We start from the raw sequence: 11,610 nt of genomic DNA, 5'->3' as shown, positions 1-11,610 counted from the left end.
CAAAGCGATCTTTCAGATTTCGGGCTCTCCGCCATGTTATCGTAATTCTGTCATCCAAGTTTTGTTTGAGATCATCATCTAATAATATATGCCAGTGTTTTTGAAATATATTTGAGATATTTCTCCATTCAGAGCAGAATGTCCCTATCATACTCATTTTTTGTTCAGGAACAGGTTTGGGCATGGGGAATATTAAAGATTCTCTCTCTCTTCGATTTGCTTCATAGGAGGCCTTTTTGTATATTCTATTTACTGTATCCCCTTTGTAACAGTCTCTCACTTAATTCTCCAGATCTTTTATGAAAGGTAGTGTTATTGGAACAGTTTCGTTTCGTTCGAAGAAATTCCCCTTTTGGAACACCCTTTATCACTGAGGAAAAATGTGCACTAGTAGAATGTAATAGGCTGTTAGTGGATGTAGACTTCCTAAACATATCTGTTGTTAGTTTTCCTTCTACATCAATAGATATTTGAAGATCGAGAAAATTAATAGTTTTTTGTTGTATATCAGAGGTAAGTAGGAGATTCAGATTGTTGGTGTTTAGTTGTTTGGTAAATTCATGAAATAAAGTTTCTTCTCCTTCCCATAATAGGAGTATATCATCTATATATCTGAACCATATTTGAATATGGTCAGTATATAGTTCATTCTGTTCATTAAAAACAAATTCCTTCTCCCACCAGCCGAGATATAAATTCGCATAAGTCAGTGCACAAGCAGTGCCCATAGCGGTTCCACGAATTTGTAGATAGTATCTATCATCAAATACAAAATAGTTGTTTGTAAGTATAAATTCCAAAAGGGAAATCAGAAAGTCATGGAAATCACTTTTGCAGTCCATATCTAAAAAATATTGGACTGCTTTAATACCCTGCTGATGTGAGATATTCGTGTAAAGTGATTCCACATCGTATGATGCTAATCTGACTTCTCGATTAACAGAAATATCACTGATCTTAGATAGGACATCTAATGTGTCCCTAGTGTATGATGGTAGACTTATGACACATTTACGTAGGTGTTGGTCGACATATCTGCTGGCATTCTCCGTTAGACTGTTTATTCCCGATATAATGGGTCTACCGGGTGGATCTATTATGGATTTGTGAATTTTTGGTAGAGTATAAAAGGTTGGAGTCTTTGGATTTTCTACTTTTAAGAATTCATAATCTGATTTAGATATGACATTGTTTCTATATGCATTATTATTAAGGTTGTTATATTTTCTCGTATAGTTGGCTGTAGGATTGAAAATCAGCCTTTTATAACATTGAGCATTGTTTAATTGCCTATATGCTTCTGTCATATACTTTGATGTAGGTAACAAGACGATATTGCCGCCTTTGTCCGAAGGTTTTATCACTGTATCCTCCCATTCATCTATCTCTTAAGTGCTTTGAATTCTTGTTTTGATAGATTTTTGTTAAGATCCTTTGGTTTTTGCCTGTCTAAATAGTCTAAGTCTTTAGATACCAGATCACGATAAATTCTAACTTGTGGACAGATCGTTACATCTGGAGAGAAAGTTGATTTTTTCTTTAGTTTGGTCTGTTTTTGTATACCTTGTGTCGTCTGATTGTATTGTTTTCTATTAGCATCTAGTTCTTCTAAAATTGATAAAGCTTGTCTTTCATAATCAGTTAGAGATGCCAGTTCAATATTCAATGTGGCATCCTCATTGGTCAAATTTAATAAGTGAGGATCATTTATCTTTTTTTGGTTGCAGTAAAACTTCTTTAATAGTAATTTCCTTATGAACAAATTTAAATCCTTTTCCCATTCAAAACGGTTAAAGGATTGTTATGGTGAGAATGACAATCCTCGACTTGGAACCTGTTTATGTATGGGATCTAATTGTTTATCAGTTAGGTTGACAATTTTAAGTGATGAATCTGATACATCTAGCGTCTGTAATTCCTCCGATGGAATTGGGGACCTTCTTGTCCCTCCATCTGTTTTCTTTTTTTGCGTTCTCTTAGTTTTATGTCCCCCCCCTTCATGTCGGTTTGACTCTGTAGTACCTCCTCCTTCTAGATTCTTCGAACCCTTCTCTAAAAAAGATCTAGTGTAATGAAAGCGATCTCGTTTATTGGGGGAGGTGTCAGACATCTCACTTGTTGAGGAGTCAATCCCAGAATTACTGTAAGAGCTACGAGATCTATTAAATTTTGACCTATCCCATTTAAAGATTTGATTTTGGGCATAGTCGTTCTTGTGTCGTGCAAATTTTTTACGTTTCTTATCCACAATGTTTTTTTCAAATTCATCCAAATCCAGTTTAAAATCGCTATAAGCCTTCTGAAAGGATTCCAAGTTCTCAAATTGTTTAAGTTTGTCACCATACTGAGAAATTTCATTAGCATATTGTTCTAAGAGAAGGTTGTCATGTTTCATGAAGACTTGTATAAGTTCATTAGAACATCTAGTGAGAATGCTTTCCCATTCTTTTTTTAAATCACTAGTTACTAATTCAAAAGCCAGATATGTTTTTAATCTCAGACCTCTTGGTATCATGCCCTGTTTCACGGAATTATCAAACATAGTTTTGTTCCAAAACGTTTTAGTTTGTTTGTACATGACATTTTTAAGTTCCATGAGGTAATTTAAATCAAACATATTTATTGTTGGCATCACAATAAATAACACTTCTGTCAGGATGACACCAGCAAACAATACCTTTACTTGCACCTCCTGGTGACCCTAAACACTAACTAGACATAGCCCAGCTCACTACTTACTGGCCAACTAGTTCAGCGTCAGTCACATTTGACAAGAGCACAACTCCAGGTTAAATACACAGGTTTCCTCCCACAGACTTGGTTGACTGACAGGTGACACTCCCACCTTGTCTTTAAAGAATGGCTCCTCAGGTGTTCTGTAACGCCTAATCAGCACAGCCACCCCTATCAGCTCTGTGGATACAGACACGTTAAAGCATGCAAGTAAATTACTTTTTACATTTACTTTACAACATGTCTCTGACCTGTACATTACTGAACTTAAGCCCAGTGCTACAGCTGTATATAACTTGGTCTGCAGCCTTTTACCTGCAGACAGTTAGCACCATAGCTAATTCCACTATTAGTGGCCTGTGGAAAACCACTCCCATTGCCACATTTGTTTATTGAAAATATACATAATTTTATTGCAATATAAAAAAAATACATTCATATGAACAATCTGCCACTAGAACCAACCACGAAATAATGGATATTTGCATTGTACTGCATTTTATGTTTGGAGCTTCAAAGAGATGTCTACCATTTTAAAAAAAATCCAATGGTTTCAGTTTGATATGAGGTTTTGTTTAATGTTTTGAACAAATATCATCTGTATTAACCCCCCCCTATCTCTTTCTCTCGCCTTTCTGATTTCTGAACCACCACCCTTTTCCTCTTCTCTCATTAGAAATGAAAAATTAAAAACTGTTTACAATCTATCTAAAACATATTTTTAATATAAAATGTTAAGTATAGAACATTCAAGTCACGAGTGCCTTAATTATACATTTTACAGGCTCTTCTGACATTCAGCTCAACTATTTCTTAAAATCATCTTCCTTTCTCAGGGTCATGATAGTATTGGAACAGCTGCTTGATGTTATTGAGCTGAAATATGGAAGGATCTGCAAAGAAAAATATAGGATAGATGGCATTGGATCATATTGCTCTAAAGAATTTTTTACATTTAAAACCTTTATTAAAAATGTGTTTTTTAGGGGTAAGGTTAAAAATCTAGCAAAATAATTCAAGATGGACATTTTAATATACAATAACAACTGATGATTTAATTACATTTGTAATTATGCTCCATAACATTTTGCACAATATTGCTTTGTATGTAAGTTAAATATTTTTTTTTTTTTCAATAAAATGGTTACTTGATTGTTTAATAATTGGAAATGACAGTAAATAATTGAATTACATGATAGGCCAAGCTTAGGTATCAGTATTCTGGGCATGATCCAATTCTCTGCAGACTTGCCATGGGACTTTCCTTTATTATCAAAGAAAGTGTAATAATCAAGTCATGAACTGACACTTAGTCATGGAAATCATTATCCTGTAATGTACTATTCAGGAAACACATGACAAGGCGTAGGCGCTGTGGAGTAAGAAATCCATTGTCTGGCCACAGTGAAAATATTTGAGAGGGTCCTGTAAAACACAAATATTTTCAGAATACAGGAAAATCTATACAGTTGATTGCTTCACAAAGATGTGCAGTATGTAAATGTAAAGGAAATGCCATTATTATTTTTGCATTCTTCTCGTAACTATCTTAAAAAAATAATGGCTGGTCATTAAGTGGAGATCAGAAAACTACAAAAAAAAAAACAGAACAATTATTTTTTAGGACTATAAATTCATTGCAGGTGGTATATTTACTAAACTGTTGGTTTGAAAAATTGGAGATGTTGCCTATAGCAACCAATCAGATCCTAGTTATTTATTTAGTACGTTCTTCAAAATAACAGCTAGAATCTGATTGGTTTCTATATATCCACTTTTTCAAACCCACAGTTTAGTAAATTTACCCCTAGGTCTCTTGATAATTGATAACAAAGTTGGATATTCAAAGTGTGAGAGGCTATGTGAGGCAGAGGCAGGCCTGTATTTAGGAGGTGTTCCTAGATGCCTGGAAACTCTGAAAGGGTCAGATGGAAGAAGATAAGTGGGTTGCAGCAGAGCTTAATGTAAAGTGAGTGGGTCTGGGAGGGATTCACATCGAGCACAACTGACATTTAGGGGTAAATTTATCAAGCTGTGGCTTTGAAAAAGTAGAGATGTTGCCTACAGCAACCAATCAGATTCTAGCTGTCATTTTGAAGAATGCACTAAATAAATGTTTACTAGAACATCTCCACTTTTTCAAACCCGCAGCTTGAATAATTTACCCCTTAGAGTTTTGCCATCTGGACTTCTATACCTATATCAGAATCTTCTTTAGCCAATGTCTAATAGTTGCGGGAGGGAAAGCTTTCTGCTTTAAAGGAGGTGGAGGGTGGATACTTTCTTACAGTTTAATATTTATCAAACAAACAGTGAAAAGTCAGGGTAAGAGTCTTCTTGCCTCCAATGTGAGCATTTTAATGTGGGAATTTAATTATCTTTTAAAGGGTTTAATCTTACCTTGAAATAAATACCATGGCTGGTAAACAGTTAAGGGGTATCGTCACCTAAAACCAAAATATAACTGTACTGCCAATGGGAAGTAGTCCCCACAATCCTGCAACAGTCACAAGGGTTTTCTCACTGTTGGTGCTTGGCTCACTCTAGTGTGATAAAGCTAATGCATTTAATAGTGGTGGGGGACTATTTAATGTGATAGTGGAGACAATGGGGATGCTTATTAATATAAAGTGGAGTGATGGGACTATTAATTTAATGCTGGAGTGGTTTGCGGCCTATTAACTGAATGTGGGGCAAAGGGAGTTTTTAATTTAATATGAGTACTTATTATTTAATGTAAATTTTATTTGCTTGGGGGAAACAGTCATATTTATTTAATGGTCAATACTACTTTTTTGATAGATCAGGTATCATTTGGAGGAATAAGCCCTCTAAGTAGTCAGGCAATGCTTCTGCAGAAATGGTTTCGGGGGACATTTTTTATCTGGATGTTATTGCATCTGTTTCAGTTCTCTAGATCTTCCAGTTGATCTTTAAAAGTGTAGAGTTCCGCTCGTAGGTCAGCTATCTCTGTGTCTGTTGTTTGCTGATGTTTAGAGACTGTATCCAGCTGATTTTCTATGACGTCAGTACGGGAACCAAGTTCTGATATTTCCGAACGGAGCTCTGATACAATTGCTCTCATTTCTGACTGAATTGTTTTTGTAACGATAGCTATCACATCATTGGGGGTAAGTGGATTTTCAGGTGACGAATTGTCCTCTGAATCTGATCCTATATCAGCAGTATCAGGCAATGGTTTTGAGCGGCCTCCAGATTTTTTGAGGGCATTTATTATGGTATGTTTTTGTGAGACATATTGGCGTACAAGGAGCACCCACAATTGTCCCAGGATTAACGTAGAGATCAAATCCAGCAACACCCAGGCGTACAGAATAAAACAGAGGGGCTTCCTAATCTGTACAGCAAAATATATACAACACTTTGCTTCAGAACATCAGAAATATATAGTGCATACCGTACCCCCTAAAGTTAGTCAAGGTAACATTTCTATAAAACTTACAGATGCATGTTGTAGAGGAGCTCTGAACGAAGTAGATAAACCGGTTATCTTGATGATGGCAACGTCAACAATTAGTGCTGCTGCAGAAAGAGCGACCTCAGTTCTTCTCAGTGTCACTCTGTGAAACTTCCAAATACAAAACCGAAAATTAGTACTGTCAAATAGCCACTAGATGGAGGGAGTGCAGTGTCTTGTGGGCTGCTAGGTCACAATATACACCAGTCAGAATCTATGAATGTTGAGACAGACAGACTCTTCAGTGTGATGTTTTGATCAGCCTTCAGGAGGTGATTTAAACAATTATTTCCCCCCCCCCTCCCTCAACAAAATATGTGAGGTGGTTAGACAAGCACAGCTCCAGCTGATCTCTACAGCCGCAGGGACGTTTCACTGAAGTTGGCTTTTATGGGAGCCAGCCGTAATAACTAATGCTGCTGAATATAGGCACACTGCTAACATGTCCCCAGACAGCAGACACTGAAGCAGCTCCGTGACTCACCCAACTCCTCAAGGGATTTCCAGCATGTGTCTCCTCTCCGCTGGCTTTGCAATATGCAGAGGAGGTCTGGTTTACAAGATGCGTTCGAGTGGTGCTATTGCCTGGCACTGAGTGTATTAACGTAGGGGCGAGCGCCACCTACTGGCTCCTCCTCACGAGTCACCGTCTGCGGGCCAGAAAATAAGCTGGACAATGGCCACCCCAACTTCCGGTATCGCCAAGCCTGGGATTCCTCCTCCTCCTCCTCCTCTAATCTGGGTCCGATTTTCTGCAGACACTTCATTTCGGGGGTACTGTCCCCGCCATGATCTCCACTCAGCCGGCCCTATCTCCGTGACAGGGGAGGTAAGCCCAGTGCGCTCTTCCGACAGAGCTTCTCCGCAGCCGCTGGTTTATCTGTCAGATGGCTGTGATTCCAGGGACGCTTGCAGGTAATATTGCTTGCGGCTTACAGTGGGCTCATTTGAAGGCGTGATACACGCAATGTTCGGTAGTAGAGCTTCTGCTGGCAGGGGGCCACGCCAGGTGGGGCTGTGATATCTAACAGACAGCCAGAAAGGGGTTTATTCCGCGCCCAGTAGGGCTTCAAGGATCTCCCCGAGAGCTCAGAGAATTCAGCCACAGTTGTTGGGAGATGGCAAAGGCATAGGAGCTGATGAAATAGTGGAAAAAGGCGGATTATTGCAGAGCTCTGCACAATCAAGACTCTCTGGAATGGCGTCCAAGCTCCACCCCCCAACGGTCAATACTATTAATTTAACATCTGGGCTATTTAGGGTGGTAATTTTTAAAAAATTGTAATCAAACATTTTTTATTAGTTATTAACACAAAGAAAAACATAACAAACAAAAGAAAACATGGACACAATGAAAGATGTTGTAGTTCCACACAGGATTAAACATGCAAAGAAGCCATTTAAATATCATCTCTTAAATCGGATTTAGAAAAAGTTATTCCAATAATCCCATAGTTGTATCTTCACAATATATATCTAAATGAGTATACTAGAATACAGTATGCAATAAAACATATAATTTAAATATACATTATAATGTATTATCTACATATCTCAACTCAACACTGCATAATGATTGTAATACTGTACATCTTGAACCAGAGCCGTAACGACGGTGGTGCGGGCGCAAGCCCAAGGGGGCGCAGCTGCCCGATACCCAAGCAACAATCGATTCCTCAATACCTGGAATAGCTTGGCACTTCTGCCCGCAGTTAAACACATGTGCGTTCCACCGAAAGCAGGAAGTTCGGCATTCAAATGCCGGACTTCCTGTCAGTGGAACGCATATGCCGAACTTCCTGCTTGTTCCACTGCGGGCAGAAGCGCCAAGCTATTCCAGGTATGCTTTTGGCAAATTTTATATATGACACAGAGGATTTACCTCGTGAGCGCGGTCAGTGCTGTGCAATAGAACGGGGATCCCTGCACCGTTAATTAGATTAAGGACACCGCTGGACTCCAAACATACTGCTGGACTATTTGAGGTAGGTTTTTAGTCTGCTATTGAACCCTATTTTTCCTCCAATATATAGCCACTTGTTTGGACCAAAAGGACATACTATCTTTACACAAGGTTATTTGCAGCAGCCTCTTATGCCCCGATATAATTGGACCCCCGCCCTTTGTTGTGTGGAATATAAGCACTGGTTGCTATGTTTATGTTTTTGCACTATATTGAATGACCATTCCTTTTATTTATTTATTTGGATGTATTAATAAATGTTATTGTTTTAATCCATGTTACAATCGCAACATTATTACCATTTGAAGTCTTTAATATTTTTATTTACTACAAGATAATTGAGCGCAATTGCTTTACCTTTTTGCTATATATGACACCTACAGGATTATTTCAGTATCTTTTTTATGGCATAGTTAATTTTAATAAAATGGCAATTGGTCTCAGTTTCTAGATTCACTTTTGATTTGACCAAAATATATAGAGCCCAGATAAGCAGAAGTGTGCCGTAAAACATCACAACTGCTGTGGAGCAAGTCACGTAGCTTAGGTTGATTGGTTAAAATAGCAGCAATAACTACAATATGCCTTGATATAGTCATGTGTGTGACCCCAAAATGAGCTTGATTTCCCCCATAATCACATAAAAGTCAATCTGCTCATTGTGTACATGTTAGTACTTTGCTCGGCTAGTACCACATGGAGAGGTTTTAGGCTGCCTGAATGTCTAACTTACTAAACTAAAGCTAACATTTGATTTGATGCCGAAAGCACTAGTTAAAGAGAGGTGAATGTTGTGACTTCCCCAAAAGTTGACTATCCTTTAAAATTTGCTGCACTAACTTACCTAGGTACAAAGTACTATCCCTAATTTACAGAGACAATTCCAGATCTTGAACAAGTTTGTCCCTTAAGCAGCAAACATTGGCCAAATTTACAGTACAATTGCTGTTATTCTGCAATGCTAACCACTGTGCCGCCCAGTAATGATAGTCTCTCTCTTTGTAAAGTGCTAGCCACACCCACACATTAGGTTGGCCACACCCACTTGTCAAATGCCACTCCCACTTAGATGGGGGGGCGCCGGTGCCCTGTCTCGCCCAGGGCACCAAAATGTCTAGTTACGGCACTGTCTTGAACTCTAGAGGAGAGTTTATCCAAACTGGAAAACAAATTGAGATACATTGTGAGCTTATACAGGTATTAAGTAGATCCCTGCACCCCAACTAGCAGATCCCCACTAGCAATTTATATTGGGTCAAAGTCTGCTGCCAGCGAACTGATCGCATACCTCGATTTCGCCCACCTTGACCATACCTTACAATATTTTAGCACATTACCACGAGACTGATAAGTAAATCGTTCGTCACTCACTGCAGCATTTACCAAATTTAACTAGGCACCAAAGTCAAGTCCTTTCCATGCCTTCCACATTCTGGCTATTGCAACCTTAGCGAGAGCGAATAAGTTAGTCACATATCTAGTCGCTGACCTCCCCAGCAATGAATTGACACCTAAACCAAATATATACGTCTTAGGGTATAATAATGGTATCTCTATACCCGTGTTTTGAATGAAAGTCACTACCAAAAGTTCCCCACTACAGGGCAGCTCCAGAGTAGGTGCCAAAAGTTAGCAGAGGATTCTCCACATTTTGGACGAATGGAATCCGTTCTAGCACCCATCCGATGCAGCCTGCAGTGGCTCTATGCAAAATATACATCTGGACCGGTCTGTATCTGATACATGAGGTAGCCTCACGAGCACTGCCGAGGATATAGGTCCAGTCCTCATCGGTGAGGGATCGCAGATCCAGTTCCCAATTCTGCCTCAATATTGACAAATCATCCGGGGCAAGTAGTTAAACTATACTAGCATATAAGGTGGAGATAGTCTTTATAGAACCTATTCTACCAAGGAGTAGACGAAGGGGGTCTGGAACAAAATTAAGAGGGCCGCTGCCAAACTGTGTCACTACAGCATGCCTCACTTGTAAATATGTATAGAATAAATTGTTTGGCAAGTAAAACTCTGCCTGTAATTCTCCAAAGGATTTAAAAATATTTCCTGAGTACAGTTGTCCCAAAGAAACAATACCCGCATTTCTCCACTTAGGAAATAGCTTTAATTTATATAGCTCAGGTAATTTAGTATTAGCCCATATTGGGACATCCTCATCCAGCCCCGTTGGCTGTAACGCCCTTCCCATGATGCTCCAGATCATCAATGCTTGTTTAAACAGTGGTGGGACTGATCTAGTGATTCTTGTACCCAATAGGGCCTGTATAGGAGGTCTGTCCAGCCCAGTGCATTCTTTCAGAAAACTAGCAAGGGTAGGTGTTGGTAAGCCCCGGACCCAGTCACGCAAATGAGTTAACTGAGAAGCAAATTAGTAGGTCCTAAAGTCAGGGAGAGCCAGACCACCCATCGCTCGCGAATGACGTAAGGAAGTCAGCCTAATCCGTACTCGCCTCTCCCGCCAGACCAGATACAATAAATACTTATTAATTATGGAGAAGATTTTCCTTGGAAGATAAACCGGAGAATGGTGTAAATGATACAGAAACTTTGGTTGCAGGATCATCTTAATCAGATTGACCCTGCCCGATACGGATAGAGGGTAGTCTGGTCCAAGTAGCTATCTTGGCCCGAAGATAGTCAATCACTGGATCAATATTAAGGGATATATATTCACAGTGCAAATTGGTGATCCTTATACCTAAATACTTGAATTTCATCGTACAATTTCTTTCACAGTAATAGGAGCATCAAGGGAGTTCATATCCTCCACCGAAAGCCTAGGCAACCACACCCTAGACAAAGCCTCTAATTCAAAAGTGGAGGAGCCTGCCCTGGAAATGTACAAATCCTCATAGTAGGCTCTGAAAACTATGGCAATGTTTTTGGTCTCATATTGGATGGACCCAGTCCAGTCAGATATGGCAGTTACGGTCTAGGCCTGCAATTCAGTTCAAGCCAAATACGCAATAAGACTTCCGCTCTTGTCTCCCTGGGCATACATAGTGTGTTTATAAAACATGAGTCTACGCACAGACTTGTCCAATAAATAATCCGTACAATTTTTTTTGCGCATGATCTAATCTTAATTCTTCTGCCCTGGGTGACTTTTTTTGACCCTCATCTCGGTTTATCAATGTACCATGGAGAAAAGCTTTAAAGGCATCCCAGAGGACCAGCAGGCTGACTGTCGCAACATTTTGTGAGAAAAACCCCTCTCACTGTGATGTCAAGTCTACACCCGATCCCATAAGAGTATACCAGAACGGATTAAATTTCCAAAATCTAGTTCCAGCCTCAGAAGTCAGGGTCACTACCAAAAGAACTAGAGAATGGTCAAATATTCCCCTAGAAAAATGCTCAATTTCACGAACTGAAGGGGCCAACCTACTAGATATTAAAGCCAAGTCTATTCGAGAAA

The 11,610-nt window shown here is 39.2% G+C and overlaps 1 long non-coding RNA gene across 1 annotated transcript; it reads right to left on the bottom strand.

The window, feature by feature from the left end:
• Positions 1-2,869: 2,869 nt before the first annotated feature.
• LOC142100107 (uncharacterized) lies at positions 2,870-6,981 on the bottom strand. Its single transcript, XR_012678706.1, has 3 exons — positions 6,696-6,981; positions 6,197-6,322; positions 2,870-3,626 (listed from the first exon to the last, which is right to left on the bottom strand). It is a non-coding gene; the product is annotated as an uncharacterized LOC142100107 (long non-coding RNA).
• Between the last annotated feature and the right edge of the window lie 4,629 nt (positions 6,982-11,610).

The sequence above is a fragment of the Mixophyes fleayi genome, chromosome 8 (assembly GCF_038048845.1).
Source record: "Mixophyes fleayi isolate aMixFle1 chromosome 8, aMixFle1.hap1, whole genome shotgun sequence".
Taxonomy (NCBI): domain Eukaryota; kingdom Metazoa; phylum Chordata; class Amphibia; order Anura; family Limnodynastidae; genus Mixophyes; species Mixophyes fleayi.
The sequence above is the reverse complement of the archived record's forward strand: the minus strand, read 5'-3'. Positions and strand labels throughout refer to the sequence as shown.